Source organism: Pyxicephalus adspersus, chromosome 5 (genome assembly GCF_032062135.1).
Source record: "Pyxicephalus adspersus chromosome 5, UCB_Pads_2.0, whole genome shotgun sequence".
Classification (NCBI taxonomy): Eukaryota; Metazoa; Chordata; class Amphibia; order Anura; family Pyxicephalidae; genus Pyxicephalus; species Pyxicephalus adspersus.
The window spans coordinates 23318787-23336864 of record NC_092862.1 but is presented as its reverse complement, the minus strand read 5'-3'; the positions used below and the strand labels follow the sequence as shown (position 1 = coordinate 23336864).

Sequence of the window (18078 nt, the reverse complement as noted above, 5' to 3'; positions counted from 1 at the left end):
AAAAAAAAAAAAAAAATGTTTTCTTTTTTTGTGAAACATGACAATTTTTTGTATAATGCAGCGCTGGGTTTTGTAGTTCTTAAAATATAATAAACACCAGACTGCAGGGTAGTCATTGAATTTATTTCCTGGAGACTGACATAAATCTCAGCGGAACCCCTCTGATTGCAAAAATCTGAGATCAGAGGCATGAATGTGGGTTGCAGGGTCCTGCCCTGGGGGGTTACTGTCTAGACTCCTGGGAAGACTTCATGGAATAAGCCAAACTTTATGTACAGATAATCTTGTAATAATATATACGCCATGTTTTTCCATATCTACATGAGATTGTGTATATGTTGTCATGATGAATATTTAGCCTTTTGTCAGATTATTTCATCTTCCTGTGTCACTGCCCCATTTTCCCTTTCTTTTAGATCCAGCCTGATAGAACTTCTCTGACACATTGCAAACGATCCTTCTCAGTACACAATGGTGTATAGTTGTATTTTATTTTTTACACTCGGATTATAAAGTCATTATATTCTGCTTGTTTTATGCTATCCAGCATCCTAAGCCGTGGCGTTGTACAAATTAAGTGAGCAAGGTTGAGTTATAGATATGGAACGTTTCACGTACAAGGAATACGTGCCAGGGACAAGCGTATGCTGATATGAGGAGTAGTACTGAGATGCAATGGGACCATGAGCCCTACATATACATTCCTGGAGCTTGTGTCTGGGGTTCACTGACATAAATCAATCTTTAGATATATAGGTAAACCTGACTGCTATTATATGGGTGGTATGTGCATACAGTTCAGCTTTTATTATATATATATATAGATTTATTATTATACATACAGTATATTTGCACATTATCACCATTTAGTGAAATCCCTTTCAGCCCTGTAAACTCTTCTTTCTCCTTGGCAGGCGCTTTAGTTTTCTTCTTCAACGCCTTCAGCTTCTTGGCTATAATGCAACGCATGCGCACGGGAGTTTTTGAGCTGCAGTGATGTCATTGCGTCGCGCTTATCTGCGTATGCTTGGCGTACCCTAGAGGAGTCAGGTCAGCTAGAACAGCAACATGCATAGTAAATCCTGGCTATCCACCCTCTTTTAAAATCTGACTTTTAGTTCTGCTTTAAAAGAATATATCCTAAAGATTTATTTTCAGATGCAAGCTGAACATGGCTCAGGATAGTGGCGGCTGCATCACTGCCCAGGATCTAGTACGTGGCTTTGGAGTCAGTTTGGCAGCTTACAGCTGTGGCTTTGCACAGAAGGATTTTAAATGTTGTCTGCTGTAAGGAGCATGTATGAAACTTGCAAATTCTGAGATCTTTTTACTAATATGCTCCCGAAATAATAAACAATATGTATTATAAATACTATACACTTTTAACGTCTTCTCCAGCTTGGGTGCCGGAGTTTTATAAGTGCAGTTTGCTGTTAGCTGATGTTTCAGAACATGTCACTATGTAATATAATATTATAACACACGGTTGTCACTGATTTAATAGCACCATGGTGCCCACAGTATAATATATAGTCAGTGCTGGATTGTAAGAGTGCTTTATATGTGCCATGGATACCTGTCAGTGCTCCAAACTGCACACCATTGCTGCTCAGTACACATTGCCGCTTGTGTTGTCTCTCATTCCATGGAAGCAATGAATTCCATATGTGGCTCTGATGAGGGCTAAGAGTCCTGAAACGGCTGGATTAAGGATTGTGATAGTGGAAGAGCCCTCATATTGCTTGGAAGGATGATAATCAGAGCTTCCATTATATCACGCAGATGATAAGGGGTGAGATTCTGATTTGAAGCTGATTTACTCTTCTGGAATGAGTATCTGATAACTCGGTCAGTGAATCGCAGCTTACACCTGAACCTCTCCCACTGGCACATTGTTCTTTTTCTAAGTCTTTTGGAAGCTCTTCCTATTTCAAATTTTGGAAGACCCAGTTGGCACTCCTTACTGGATAAGGGAAGAGGCTTTATCAATGGCTTTCCAAGGCTGAGTGTGGTAATATTTTTGTTGCACTCTATCATCCCTTCTCATTTAAGGGGTTTGCTGATATTTTTTGAAGAATCAAATAGTTAACCTAATGTTCTTTTCATATTATTCTATTTTGAACCCCACCACTTCCTCTGTAATCCATCCTGCCATAACACTCTGTTATATTTACCTGTCAGCAGCTCCGAGCTTTCTGTCTCTGGTCCAACACTTACATCTGGTGCTAAGCTGTTGGGTGGGATGTGTGCAGGCCGTGTTACTGATTGGTTGCATCTGATTCCGTAGCCAATCTGTAGCATTGCTTGCATTCAGATCCTGCCGTGTTAAAAGGTGACTTAAGGAGCTTCCGCAAGGGAGACGATCACAGATAATGTCAAAAAAGTTTTGGTCTTCTTTAAGCTGATAACTTTGATTCCAATTTGGCTTAATTATAAGTTTCTTAAATTTTTGTTAGAAGTGATGACAGTAAACGGTTTTCAATCTGGGATCGGCTGTTTTGAGTGGCGTATAGTACAGACTCGGGTATACATGGTAATATTTGCTACGTTTGTGCTGGTAAATTTTCATGACTGTATACTCAACCCACCAAGAATAGACATTTTGTTTGCATAGTTTATTATTTTATTGCATGTCATTTCCTTAGTAGATTGTGTTTTGAATTATATATCAGTGGTTTGAATATGCTGTTTGGGGCCCATTCACCTTTGTGTTGGAATAACGCAAACAAATCAAGTGTTTCAGTGCTATTCATTTTGAAGGGTACACCAACCTACATAGCCTGCGTACCATAATGCACAGATATGAAGAAAATTTAATATAGCTCATTGAGAAGCCCACCTCACTGCATGGAAATGGAACAATATGACTGGGCCCTCATATCGATATTTGTTATTATTATTATTATTATTACACCACAGTATTTATATAGTGCCAACATATTACGCAGCACTTTACAAAGTCCATAGTCAAATCACTAACTATCCCTTAAATGGACTTGCAGTCTAATGTCTCTACCATAGTCATATGTCTTTGTCTATAAGTCTACAGACAATTCTAGGAGAAAGTCAATTTACCTAACTGCATGATTTTGGAATGTGGGAGGAAACTGGAGTACCTGGGAGGAGTACTACCATGAGGAGAACCTGCAAACTCCATGCAGATAGTTGTCCTGACTGAGATTCGAACCTGAGACCCAGCCCTGCAATGGCCAGAGTGCTATTGACCGAGCCACCGTGCTGCCGTGATTATGCAGATCCCAGAGATTAATTAATTATTAATTAAACAGGATTTATATAGCGCCAACATATTACGCAGCGCTGTACATTAAATAGGGATGTGACAATGGACTTTGTAAAGCTCTGTTTAATTTTTCAGTGCTATATAATCACAAGTAAAAAATAAAATAAAAACATCAGTCACAAATCAATATTCAGCATTTTCATATCAGGATGGTACAAAAGGCTTAACCGTTATTGGATGACATCGGTCACACCATACAGGCCACCATGCCAGAAATGTTATCTGTGACAACTGACCTGACAGCAATCACAGACCTTGCATGAAGATACAAGGTTCACTTTGCAGATCTCACCCCCAAAATTAAAAACAAAAAGTAGTCAAACCTTCCAAAAGTCAACTCAAAAAAACAAATATAATTTTGGACCTTCTTTCCGGAGCTCACAAGACCTTATTTTTGGTAGCTTTGATTTGTATATGGAATTGAAAAGTTTCTATTTTAAATAAATTCAGCTTGCTTTAACTTATATTGGATTTCCTCATTACCAAATAAGTCTCCTGTAACAAAACACGAGCTATATGGGAAATAAAACCGATACGTCTCCACATTCCAGAGCGGCGGGGGTGATGGTGCCCTACTCATTTCTGTGACTGGAATACCACTTTTTTTTTTGTTTTAAACCGTCTGGAAGCAATTGAGTGAAAATGGAATTGCTGAGCAAAAACATCTGCTCCCTGTTTCTCATGCCTAAAGATTGTCTATCTCACTCCAGACGTGGGCAGGTTTGTTGTGATCCTTTGACGTGGCCTGGAGGGTGAAAGTTTTGGACATTGTTATTTCCTATTGGTAAAGAAAAAGAATGGCCTGACATAGTTTGGCTCAGACTGGGATGCCTGCACACTGGGCTATTCCTAATAAACTTGTAGGATTGTTGAACTGGTTTGTGTGTAGGCAGAGACATTTACTACAAGTTCCTAAATCATGAAACCCAAGGGGATGCATGGCAGTGAATGTCTAATACACGTTGCATGTTAAAACTGGTGTAGATTGAGATCTGGAAATTAACTTAATGTGTAGCTTGTTTTAACCTAATATTCCATGCACTAGTAGAGAAGCTAATATTCCCACCAGGACCTGACGCCTTTAAATGGTGTTTTCTACCCAAACTACATCCTGCTGTTATGTTTGCTTAGTCGGATCTTCAAGAATATAAGCAGAAGGGATATTATCTCACATTTTTGGCCTAACAAATTCTGGAAAACTTTGAAGCTTCTGATGGCTCTTTCGTTCCTCTCAGTCCTTGTTCAGTTTGTTTATCTGTTCTGCTGTCCATTGTCACTGGCACAAAAAATAAAGGGAAATCTACATTTCTATGATGGGTGTCAAAGTTGGACGTCTTCCCACCTTTGTAGAGGGCTCATTCCCTATAGTCCTGGGGTTAAAAAAGCAATTGAAATCCAGGTCTCAATCTCTTCCCTTCCACTCTAGGTGGGCCACCTACATGATTGTCAAATGTTGACGGCAGTAACATGCCCCAATGTAACTTTAGTAGGTTACGTATGGGGCCTGATTTATGAGAGCTCTCCAAGGCTGGAGAGAATACACTTTCATCAGTGAAGCTGGGTGATCCAGCAAACCTGGAATGGACTTCTACAATTTAATTTGCTATTTGCTAGCAAATGTTTTGAATCCTGGCCTAGATCAATTCTAGGTTTGCTGGACCACCCAGCTTCTTAATAAATCAGGGCCATAGGATGTAGCTCCATTTAGAAAGCTGAAGTAAACGCATCAAAACAGATCTACTTCCCTGCACAATGTGGTCAGTATGCAAGAGGAAGATAAGGCAACTGGCACGATCACCAGGTATTTGTGCTGCTTATTGAAGGTATAACAATTTTATATATATATATATATATATATATATATCTCAAGTAAAGGTAACACAGAGCAATGCATTCATACAATTTTACTTTTAGGGTTTACAGACACTTAAAGGGGTTTAATTTTAAAGGGTAGACTTTGACATTAGCTGGGGGAGAATCAATTACTGCCATGGACCTGGAAGATTCTCCACCTGAGAATGATTCAGTGAATGTGTGTTTACCTGCTTTATAAATAGCCCCCAAGTGTTTTAACATAGATTCGCTTATCTTTATGTTGTGTCGGCATACAGAGATCCATGGCAGGGTTTCAGGGCAAATCTGCCCCTGACTGCGGGGTGTATGAGATATCAGAGGCCTAAATGCTCAGGTCATGTTATCCTTTACATAACTACATAACACAAGTCTGTACAGGGAAAGTTATTTACATAGCGTATTTAATTCTAATTGGCAATTTTCTTCACAATGGCTTGGCTCAGGTAATGCCTCTTCGTGTACCTGTGCAAGGCAAAGCATTATTTCCGCGTATTGTTTTTCATTTGCTTCGCACCCAGTAATTACTTTCACGCGGTTAGCCTGTCATTTTCACACAGTGTTTACCTCTGCGATTTAGGCAGTCTCTGTTTGTCAATCACTCAGCCGGTTCTATGCTTTCTGCTTCAAAGGTTCACTTTATCCCGGCCTCCATGTAATCCAGATGTCAATGATCTCATTGGGGAGGGGTGATACTACGTCTGCCCTGTGTGTGGTTCAGTCACATGGTAAGGCCAGGGAAAACATGTCCTCTTATTTTTTTAGGTGTCTGGCTATTGGCGAGGAGGGGGTTGTTGAGCATTCCAGATGGATAATAAACCCATGCTGAATAGGTGGAAAATCCTACAGGCTATAGGGGTTGTTTAGTTATCTTCTGTTTTTTCAAACTTTTTCTGCAGTCTGGAGAGAAAAATATTTATAGATAACCATTTCCTATGTGGGAGAATTCAAAAGAGAACCCTTAGAATAAAGCAGGGTCCCATCCAGGGCTCCTCCAGAGGTTGCTAGAGGTTCCTTGAGCAGTTTATGACTCTCGGGTCAATTTAGGTGATAACAATGACCTTTTTGGCTATCTATAAGGGAGACATTCTTCCCTCTGGCCAGCAATGTAGGGGGATTTTTCCTATTGACCACCACACTAATGTAGTGTGAGCTGTGAATATTGTTAAGGGTTCCCTGGAAACCTGAAAGTGTGTTCAAGGGGTTCCCTCATGATAATAAAGTCAGGAAACGCTAGATTAAAGTGTAGCTAAAACACTTTTTTTAGCTTTGGATAGGAAAGAGAATAAAAAAAAACCTCCATAGTTTTTTTTTTGTTTATGCCATCTGTATGCCATTGGGGAAATTATCCATTGCTTACACAACAGGAAGTGAGAGGAGATATTGATAAAGTGATGGAAATCCTCTTTTTTTAACAGTTGGTTTTCACTGAAGCAACTACATCCATTGGAAATATTTCCATTTTATTCCTGTTTTGGTAACAACTTAAAATGTTGGACTTTCCATTGCAGTGATCACCAAAACAAGAATAAATCTCCTAAAAAGATGGCAGTAAAAACCTTCTGATCCTTTTTGACCCCTATTTCAAGGCTTTTTGGGTTTAATACCTTGTGACTGGCCCAGAAGAAACGTGCAACAAGTACAGTCAGAACTTGCTTTGGGTCAATTCATTTTTATTTATTTTTTTAATATTGTTGATTTACATAAAAGTAATAAATGTATAGTGCCGCAAATGATCACTGCAGCTCTGAAGGCCTTATTTTTCACAATGAAGCCTCCAACAAGCATGTGACCATACAGCTGACACAATGATCACATGATTGGAAGCCAATCGGATTGGAATATAGTTTTTGAAGATGATCTTTACTTCGGCTGTTAGAGATCTACCTTTATCTGCTGGAAGAGGATCACAGGATAAAACTATCACTGTATTTCCAGTTTTCTGCTGATATTTCATAGACACTGTTGTTTTGTCTCCCTACAACTGGCCATTCATATAACACCTAGCTGCATGCCCTGTGCAGTCTCCTGTGAATCCCATAGACCATTGGTGCTCTGGTTTGATATGAACTCTGTATAGAGAGTACAGCACATGTGTAACCCTAGCAGACTAGATTGTGACTGCATTCCCAGTATCCCACTGCATGGGACTGGCATTTATAAAACTGGGAGGAGAAGCAGGGAGCCCTATAAAATCTTGCTGCATCAAAGGAGTATTTACTCATTAAAGGGACTTCTCTGCAGTGCTTCAGACAGCATTCATAGGGGCCACAAGTGAAATTTACTGAATGTTAATAGCTATGTTAAAACAGGTGTAAAATCCATTATGCAAGCTGGTGGAGAGTTCCCTCTTCAGTTTTCTTTCACTGAATATATTGCATTACGCTAGTTGAAAAATGGCAGGAGGAAATCTAGGTACAAATAAAACTTCATATTCCATTTCAACAAACATTATTAGTGATGAACAGATTTATAGTTGGGTGAGATTTATTAAACGGCACAGGCAAAGTTTTAAAATGCTTCTTTATTTTTCTGACCACCATGCTAATATACTTCGGGCTGTGGATATAGCAGGGTTCCCTAAAGACCTGAAAGTTATTTCACAGCCCCCCCCCCCCCCACACACACACACACATTTAAAAGGTTTAGAAATACTGCTCTATATATTTAACTAAAATTTTTTTTTGCTCTCCATTCTCCTTTTCTTGTTGTCTCGGCTGCTCTCAGTTCTTTCTATGGGGGTGATTTATTAAAGCTCTCCAAGGCTGGAGAAGATACACTTTTATCAGTGAAGCTGGGTGATCCAGCAAAACTGGAGGACTGAAAACATTTGCTAACAAATAGTAAATGACTTTAAGAAACCCATTCCAGGTTTGCTGGATCACCCAGCTTCACTGATAAAAGTGTATCTACTCCAGCCTTGGGGAGCTTTAATAAATCAGCCCCTATGTCACTCTTTATTCTCGTGCTCTCTGTTGCTCTCTCTCTATCTCGCTCTCTTTCTCTCTCCCTACTATCTTTATTATTGCTCCCTCTCTGTCTACACTCTCACACTCTTGCTTGCTCTCTCTCTCTCTCTTTCTCTCTTGTAGTCTCACTTATCTCTCCTGATTTTTTTCTCCCTCTATACTAAAAACTATAAAAGTCTCTATGTCACTTTCCAATCATTTAGAATACCTTCTTCTCTCTGACAATATACAATACTTTCATTTTTAATGTTTAAAACTTGCTGTACACAACATTCATACTGTGCCGTCTGAGCATATCACAGTTAGACACCATAGCTGTTCTGCAAAATAATTTTATACTTTCATTGAAATAATGTAAATGGAATGAAGGATTTTCTTTCTCTTCAGCATCCGGTGTTTTACAATTGTTTTATTGGCTTTCTACTGAAAGTTTTATTTCAGCATTGGCAGAGAATAAATAAATGTTTATTTCTGTCGAAAGACAAGCAATGTCTAATTAATGTTTTATTGCATGTAAAGGTAATTATTGAGCAAGCGAGTCGGGATTTGCTGCTATAAATATTAGATCACTCATATTTGCTGATTGGATAATGATTATTTGCTTTCATATTTTTTCTTCATTGGAAGATTTTGCATTACAGATTTTTTTTTTATTGTTTTGATAAAAATGCCTTGTGAATGGGAAGAGCCTCCAGATAAACACTTGTATCCTTTGTAATTTAATGTTCTGTTTTTGCGTTACTCGTTGACATTGTGTTGTGTTGCATTAATCAGTTTCGTGCTTTCTTGTTGTATTAGTCTATATAAGAGCAGTGTGTACAGCAAAACATTTGCAAAGCTTTCAGACAGCTTTATTGAAGTCTTTAAAGTGCCATTCAACTCCAGCTTTGAGAGGTTAAGCAAAAGCCATTGTTTTTTCACATGCTAAAGTCTGTAGGTACAAAGCTTTATATGTCCACATTAAAATATATAAAATACATAAACCCAATTTATTTGTGTGAAATAATTGAATTCTAACAGAAGAAAAGCAGGATTAAAATGTAATTTACTCCTGCTGCTTGTAAGGTCACTGTCATTCCTGGAAAATCCCTGTAGAACACAGCTGTGAAATCTCATGGGAATCTTCTAGGATGGTTAATACCACCCTTGCCTAGGTTCTGTTGGGAAAAGATGGGTGTATGGTACAGTTTGATTCCATTTTTTTTTACCTGTTAATGGAATTTTAAGTAGCGGGAAGGGGGTCCAGGGAGTCCAGGCAGACTTTCTATTTTAGACTGGAAAAAGTCTGTTATTTATTACCATACATATAGAGCAGATTGGTATACCATTCTACATATATTATTTAATACTTATATATGCTCAAAATAGTATTTTCTTTGAAAATGACTCATTGTTAAATTTTAGTTGTTTGCTCATTAACCTTACTCCTTATTAGCTTCAGATCTCTGATAACAGCTTAACATTATTTCTGTCTCCAAAAAGAAAAGGTGACTATCACTTGGAGCTTCTTTGTATTTGTTGGCAGCCATTCATACTGTTCTATTTAAATATAAGATAAATGTATATAGAAGATTAAATAATAACAATGTGTTGTTTCTGTATATAGAGGAAAAAAATGAATGCAGGAGAAGCATGGAGATTCTTGTCTTGCTGGTTTACAGGAACAGTTTTCACTCCAGCAATGAGAATAACAAGCAATGCTGTACTGACATTGCTAAATGAGAAGAGTTGTCACTTTGATGTCTCACACTGCAGATATAAAGCTATTGGACTACAGAATAAAAGTGTGTATGCAGTCACATGCTATAAAGTTTATTACTACTTTTTGGGAGGAATTCAAGACCAGCTTATTTACCAGGTAGTGTTCCCTGCAGGCCCTTTTAGTCGGGCACACCACCTGGAACATTTCAGCAACCACTGCTGTTTTTGGGTGGTTACTAAAGAGTTGGGTCACAATACAGAGGCTGCCATCCGCCTACAATTTCTTTACACTTAGCTTAAAAATTGTTTGGGGTTTAATGCTGCCAGGATATTGATTGTTTAATGTACAGCACTGCGTAACATGGTGCCATTTTATAAACATAGTTTATTAATAATTATAATAGTCACATTTGTAGATGTTGCCTGTCACATAGCAAATCTTTAATTTTTCAGTCCAGGTCCTCTAAATTGTCCTCTTGCTGTGTTGAGTTGGCATTATGCCTAAATACAACTCTTTAAAACTTTAAAGTATTTGTGCTGTTGGGTATTTATCAATTTTCTCTGAGCCCATCCTGTCATTTACACACCTTTAGTAGCACATTGTCATTAAGGATAGACTTACATTACTGATAGCTGCTCACACATCATAACCTGAGCTCTGCTCACTACGGGAAGGATGTCACAAAACCAACTGAAAGGTCAGAGATGACTTGTTTTAATATTTGGTATGTTGGGGCTTTATAAATACATATTAATTAAAGTTCTACTTAATAAAAAAAAATATGTGCATAATTCAGGGGCGGGTGCTCTTTAAGCAATGTTATTTAATCACTTTAAGCCATTTGTGTTTTTAAATACATAAAATAATTACATTGAATAAATAATGGAAATAAATGGAAAATCCTAATGACAATCCCTATATATAGAAAACATAATATACCTCTGTATCTCCCTCCATTCTGGTGCCATAACCTTTGTTGCATACATGAGAATGTTTAGACAGCTTTACCATATGTGAGCCAGTTTGTACACCAGATACAAACATTTGTTGGGACGATTAAGGATGAATTTTCCTGTTTTGTCATGAACATTCTATATTGTAACAATGCAAGGCATATTTTTGTCATTGCAAAATTCAGCAAGTCAATTTTCAAGGCTGTATAGGACATACCTGTATGTGGTCCTGTGTTCTCCCCAGCTCCTTTTAGCCGGGCGCACCACCCGGCACTTTTCAGTAACCACAGGCAGGTTAGTTGAGTCACAATACTGGGGCCACCAACCGCTTACAGCTTCTTCCGACTCAGCAAAAACAAAATTCTGGGAACAACAACTGTGAATTAATATTGAAGTGGGAGGTATATTGCTGTAATCTGAATATTCTAGTATATCTCAAATTCTTATATAAGGGTATATGGTGATGTGGATTTTGTGCATAGAAATGTCTCTGGTTGCATTTGTACTTTTCAAAGATGTATTTTCTTTTTTTTACAGAGAAGATAAAATGTTGCTGAAGGCTTTTAATTTATCACCAGTACAGGCAGTGATATTTCTGCTCTCTGTCTCACAGCAGCATGTTATGTTGTCCCATTAATGCAGTGATTCTGTATTTCTTCATGCCTGCAGCTTCTTATAGATGTTTTGATAATATAGTATATGTAAATTTAGTGGCAGAGTGCTCTGGTAATATACTGTATCAATTCATAGTTGTTAACACCTTCGAAGAATGCTATTCGGTCTCTTAGCTATATTGTAACTCTTTTTTTGTGATGGCTCCAGGAAAGGTATAAAAGTAATAAATGAGATTTTATGATGCATATTTGAAGTAGAATGCTTTCTGATGCAACAGGCTAGTGGTAAATGACACTACGGCCAGTGAAAGATGGTGATGTCCCGGCATTATTCCAAAAAGAGCGTCCAGACAAGATGAAAAAAATCAGCCTCCGTCCTCACAATGCATATGGAGGAGTTGGCATTACTGGAGGTCTCAGCCAAAACAGATATGTGATTTTTACTGCTGCTAATCCAACCTCTTTTATTTTATGAATAGGTTTACAGACATATCATTATAACATTGACCTGCACAGACTGATGGTATGATCTCAGTTTTTCTATGGTACTTTACCATTAACACAAGTAACAATATTATTTGGCACATTCTTTTTGCAACAGGAGCAACACCAAAACATAGAGGTCCTGATTTAATAAAGCTCTAAAGGCTGGAGAAGATACAGTTTCATCAATGGACCTGGGCAAACCTAGAATGGAAAGTAATTTGCTATTACCAAATGTTTTCAATCTTGGACCAGATCCATTCCAGGTTTTGTTGGATCACCCAGGTTCACAGATGAATGTGTGTCTTCTCCAGTCATGGAGCATTTTAATAAATCAAGCCCATAGACTCCATTTTGGTTCCTTGTAACACAGAGACCTCCTGTCTGGGAAGCCGCACATGTACTGCGAAATTTGACATCATTCAGGTAATAATAGTTATTGCATAAAGGACTTCGCCTGTTCCTTTCTGCACTAACCATCTGCCTGATCGCTAGTTTGCAAACTTGAACTTTAGTTTCACTTAAACATTAGGTCTCAGGACTTTGTCTGGACATAGCAGCAATTTTCTAGCATTCAAAGATTAAAATTGGTTTGGAAAGGTCAGATACAATTTATTACAGGGGTCATACAATAACATCTTATACACTGATAAGAGGGTAAAGCTTTACATCTGGGTTCATTTTTTGTATGTTGCTCTAGGTAAGATGAATAAAAGATCAGCCATAATGGATAATCTTAGGACTGGGTATATAGATATATTCTGTAACAGATTCTTATTTTACTCGTTTTGCAGTTTGAGGCAGAATGGAACGTGTGTCAGAGTCTCTAGATTTATGTGCATAGCACAGGAAAACACAAGGAGGGGAAGTTTTTAAATCGTATTGTTTCCTCCTTGTTAAGCCTATTATTCTGGTTTCTGATTCTCTGAAGCAGAGCCGTCTTTGCGGGAGGGTATTGTGTGCAAGCCTGAGAGTTGGTCAGCAATGACCAATTACACTGTGGATGGTGTTTTAGATTAATATTAAATGCAGAGACTTAAAGGAAATTGTTGCAAAAAGAAAAACATTTACTCATTTTTTGTATTGTATATTGTTAGACAAGCTTCATGGTAAACGTGACAGTTCCCAGCATACATTGTGCTCAAAAGCAGAAAGTAAATATTAAATCTACAGAAACATTTATCTTTTGAGCTTTCTGTTGGAAAAACAGTGACTTGGTGGATTTAGTAACCTGAATGTAACTGGCAGGGACCAAGCTGTTTTTTTTTATTCTCGGTGGAGGAAATGGAGGTGATTGTACATGGTGTATCTTCCAATAAGAGCTAGGTGCTATTTTCTTATTCCATTGTTTTCAAAACTTTTTAGGCATTTTGTGTTTGTGTTGTGGGGGATGTGCCAGGTATTCAATATGCATGCCAAGCACGTGAAAGAACTTGGTCCCATAGCTTTCAAGGTGCATAACGAATGCTTAGATCTGTTTTTGTTCTCTTTACATATGTTTGCTACCTTTCTGCAAATACATTCATTGTATTATTAAAAACTGAATGAACAATTGAATGTATTTACCCGTGGAAAAGGCAAGCTGGAACAGAATGTATGCAATAGCTCATCTTTGTCTACGTTCTATGAGAGAACCTCATTGTGTATTTGGAGAAACTATCAACACGGGAATCTGTGTGGGGACCTTGTGGCCCTATTTGCTCTTACAATAAACAAAATGAGTTAATGTTTGAAGTTAAAGCCTAAATGCTTGTTAGGTCTTGGGGCAACGTAAAATTAATTTTTTTATGCCTTGTGCCGTCACTTCCGTGTTCTCCTCCTCCGCACATCTATTCTCCATAGCCTTCTCTGTAAGTGGCTCTGGACTGCAGTTACAAATGTGGATTTCATCACCTGTCTGAATTAAAAACAAGACAACCATACATTTGCACTGTTTTCATTCTTTGGTTGATGCTTCTTTTGTTAGGTATGCTCTCGACATTGGTAAGGGCAGTTATGTTTACCATTAATAAACTAGAGTACATTTGTCTATTTGCACCTGGACAATACTGACGTGGTTTGTGCATCCAGTACAATTGAATGAATACAGAGTAGAACAGCAGTCACCAACCAGTGGTCCGTGGAAAAATTTGGACATTGCAATTTTTATGTTTATTATTAATAAAACAAAAATATTATTCTAATAAAATCCTATATTTTGAATAACAATTTTCCCCTTTATATTGCACTAAATTCACAAACTGAGTCGGAAAAACAAGGGAGGCGCAACATGACAGTATTAAGTTGTATGAGGCAACCGTTGCTGAGCTGTACGCTTCAGTATTGATTCCATCAGTACAACAGTCACCCCGCTCCGCGAATACCGATTCCCATCCGATTGTTTATTTGTTTATTTCTCAGATGTTCTTTTAGGTAACTATGACCTTACTGTGTATTTTCTTTAATTGTTATTTTATGGCATCAATTAGTTTGATATCTATCATTTCTTGTTTGGACTTAGATTGGAATGAAATAAACCCATAATGAGTGAAAAAAGCAAACAAATATTTTGCATTTCGTTAGTAATACCAAAGATAATACAACTAATGATAATAGTAACAATAGTAATACTTCACCTAACTATGAGCTGATCAATGAATCAGAGCCTCCACAGTCCTTGTCAGGCACCATTAGGAAGATCATTATTTTACAAATGTATTTATCTTTATAAAAAAGATTAATAATAATGGTCCACAGGTTTTAAAATTATGAATTTAGTGGTCCGTGAGGCCCGAAAGGTTGGCGACCGCTGGAGTAGAAGACCCATAGACTCTGCTGAAAGCTCGGAGGGCTTGTGCTGATTTAGGTGGCCATGTCTTCTATTGTTTGTAACCTGGAGGTGGGGTGGACAGGACACAGATTTAGGTTGCGCTGTTGGATACCAATTTAGTCCAAGACTTGTGCATGTTGTTATGGTAGACAAATCTATTTTGGCTAAATGAAAAAAAAAACAATTTGTGCAATTCTTATTTTCTTAATTGATCTTAATTGATACATTTCATATTTTCACATCAATGATGTACTAGATGAGACCTAAGGGAATTTCCACCTTCCCAGCACATGCTTATGGCTTATTTCACAGTAAAGCGACAATGATTTACGGAAATGATTAATTCTAGATTTATTTCCTAAATTTGTATCAGATACCAAATCTAGGTGGAGGCCATATAGTATTGCTTTAAATACCTGCTTGTGAAAATTCTGTTGATTCAAGTCAATGAAGTCAAGGTTTTGTCCAGATTCTTGTATCAGTTGATTGATTGGGAACGACCAATATTATTTATTGTTATCTTGTTTATTCTTATTATTGTGTGTGTATCAGAGCTGCAGAGGCTGTAGATGGCTCCTGGTACATAGTGGTGTCATTCTGATGCATTTTGTCAAATCCTCTTTGATATCATTTGGCTCAAGGTTGTAAAAAAATGATATTCCCCTGTGGATTTTTCCATCAGGGCAATATTAATTGTTTGATCAAGCATTCATCTAATAGTGTATGACTAGCATAGAAGCCTCTTCGGTTATTTTTGCCTTTATTATGGGGAAATAAAACTTTTTTTTTTTTCTCCCCACATTATGACATTTTAGAATTCATCTGATCCTTCTTTGTCCATTATGAAATGTCATGAGCTTTCATGCTTTGTAAGGTTCTACAATATTTTACTTTTTATTCATTGTTCACTTGTTGTATTCATTTGCATTTGCACGTGCAGTTGTCTGCAGGTCTATTCTTTATTTCTGTACTTTTCCTGAAGTGTCTTCTACTTGTCCTTGGCTGGTTGTGGATTACAATTGACAAGTCTTGAGTTATACTCTATGATACAGAGACATTTTTATTATTATTATTACTATTATTGTGTTTCTAACAAGCCTTTTTATTGATGGTAAGAACAGTAAAATACAGAGATACAAAAAATAATAAAACACATGCCTTTTATCTTCAGGTTCCGAACTCTTGGTTGCATACAACTTTATTAAAATATTTCTAGTTGCATTATTTCTTTGAGCTGATTTCCAGTAAACATACCATGTATGTTGTTGCAATGTTTCTTTGTGTTCTGATAACACCAACGCAGTAAGTTGAACAAAAGAAAGTCACCCTTTATACTGAAAGACCAGTAGTGAGGCATGGGAGGGTCAAATATATGACTACTTTGCCATAGGCTATAGGCCTAATTTAATAAAGACTGGGGAGGATACTCTTTCATTAGTAAAGTTAGGTGATCCAGCAAACCCAGAATGGATCTGGTCCAGGATTCAAATCTTTTGCTAGACTTTCGCAGACGTAGAAGAAAAAAGAAATCCATTCCAGGTTTGCTGGATCACCCAGCATCACTGATTAAAGTGTATCTGCTCTAATCTTGGAGCGTTTTAATAAATCAGTAATATATTTCATAGTAGAATCTTTCATGTTTTTGGGACATATGTAGATATTGGTACAACTAGATACCACTGCATTAGCATGTCATGATTTTATTCATTTTTGCCATTCAGTCGCCTTGAATTGACTTTTCCAGTCTGTAAGGTGAGATTTCATATTTTAAAGCTTCTAGTTGGTTATATATTTTGATATTTGTTTTACAGACATTATTATTATTGAGTCAACCCATAGGCAAATGAACATGTTTAATAGGGCAATGCAAAACTGTCTATGTATGTGTGTCTAGATGTACCCACCATCCAATCACATTGCAACTTTAGTAATCGATAACTAAGCTAAGGGGATAAAATCTACTTCTAAATGCTCTGCACTAGCCCAGTATCTGATGGTATCAAAGAATTGGTGTTAGTGTAACAAAATATGAGTAGCAGCGACCAATAGCATGAGGTATCATCACCCAATTCTGCCAAACGTATTTTGATCAGACATTAAGGAGTCCTCAGGGTACAAAAGGCATTTCTTAGGTGGACATTGGCTTTTGGCTCAATTTGGACTCCACTTGCTAGTAGTATATTTTATGTTCAGGGTGGGAATTGGGAATGTCTGCAGGGTTATGTGCAATTCATCTACCCATGGTCAAGGTACTACTTTGTCTGACACCATTCTAAATCCATGTTTATAAGTGCTCATTCATTGAGATTGCTGCTTTTTATTTGCTTCAGAATGCAGCAGCAGTAGTAGTTCATTCCTAGAAGAAGGAGACTCGGAGGGGTAAAGTGATGTATATTTAGCAGGGCTCTACCCCAGCCGGGCGCACCACATTTCAGTAACCACCCGGATGTTTTTTGGTGGTTACTGCAGAGTTGGGTCATAATGCAGGGGCTACCACCCAGCTTAAAAAATCTCTGGGTTAAACACTGTATAGCTTTAATGGGTAAACCTTGCTGCTAAATTTTCCAAAACCTATATGAAGCCAGTATCTGTTCTTAGGTAAAATATTAATTATAGAACCTTGTCATATAATTTGTATTTTTATTATTGTATATTATTTTTTTTAAAGAAAAAGTAATTAAATATGGCCCTGTGGTGATCCACTTGGGTAAAGGTATAGATTCCAGTTTACTTTACATATTCTTAAACAAGTTAGATGTAACGCTAGTATTATTTTATTTTTTTTCCCTGTCTATTTTCCCAAAGTAAGAGAACAGAGCTCTTCAGTGGGGCAATAAAGCTTCTTTTGGAAACTTTCTGGGTGAGAGGGTATCTATTCGAGGATTATCGTGCATCAATAGGAGACATCTCCCACCTGCTGTTCCATCTCAAGGTCTCTCAGCTTGTCACATTGTGCTTGTCTCAAGCTGAGCAGCAAAAAGCATCGCATTCCTCCTCGGATATGTTAATTTAACAGCTCCAGATAAAATGTCTTTCATGGTTCCGGCAGAGAATAAAGAGGCATGTTCTAGATAGGTGTTTTATAGAATAAAAAGATAAATTGCAGTTACTCCATGGCTACTTCACACGGCTCACTCTCTTCTCAGGTCACTTTCATGTGTTCTCAGTACATTTAATTTTCTAAAAATAAACCCAGCTATTAAAAGAAGTCAGACCACTTACTAGGCACCTTTTTTATTTGAAGACGCAGTGGTTGGTAATAACCAAGCTGGAATGATTTAAAGGCTGTGTTAAGCTCAGACTGTGGCAAACTCAAAATATTTCCTCCAGTTTAGGATTTGCTTTAGAAACATCTTTTTTGTTAAACGCAAATCTCTGAAAAATGCTTCATAAACT

At 37.5% G+C, this 18078-nt stretch overlaps 1 protein-coding gene across 3 annotated transcripts in view; it reads left to right on the top strand.

Annotated features, from left to right (window-relative positions):
- SDC2 (syndecan 2) overlaps positions 1-18078 on the top strand; it is an 81586-nt gene that overhangs the window by 7391 nt on the left and 56117 nt on the right. The window lies entirely within an intron of this gene.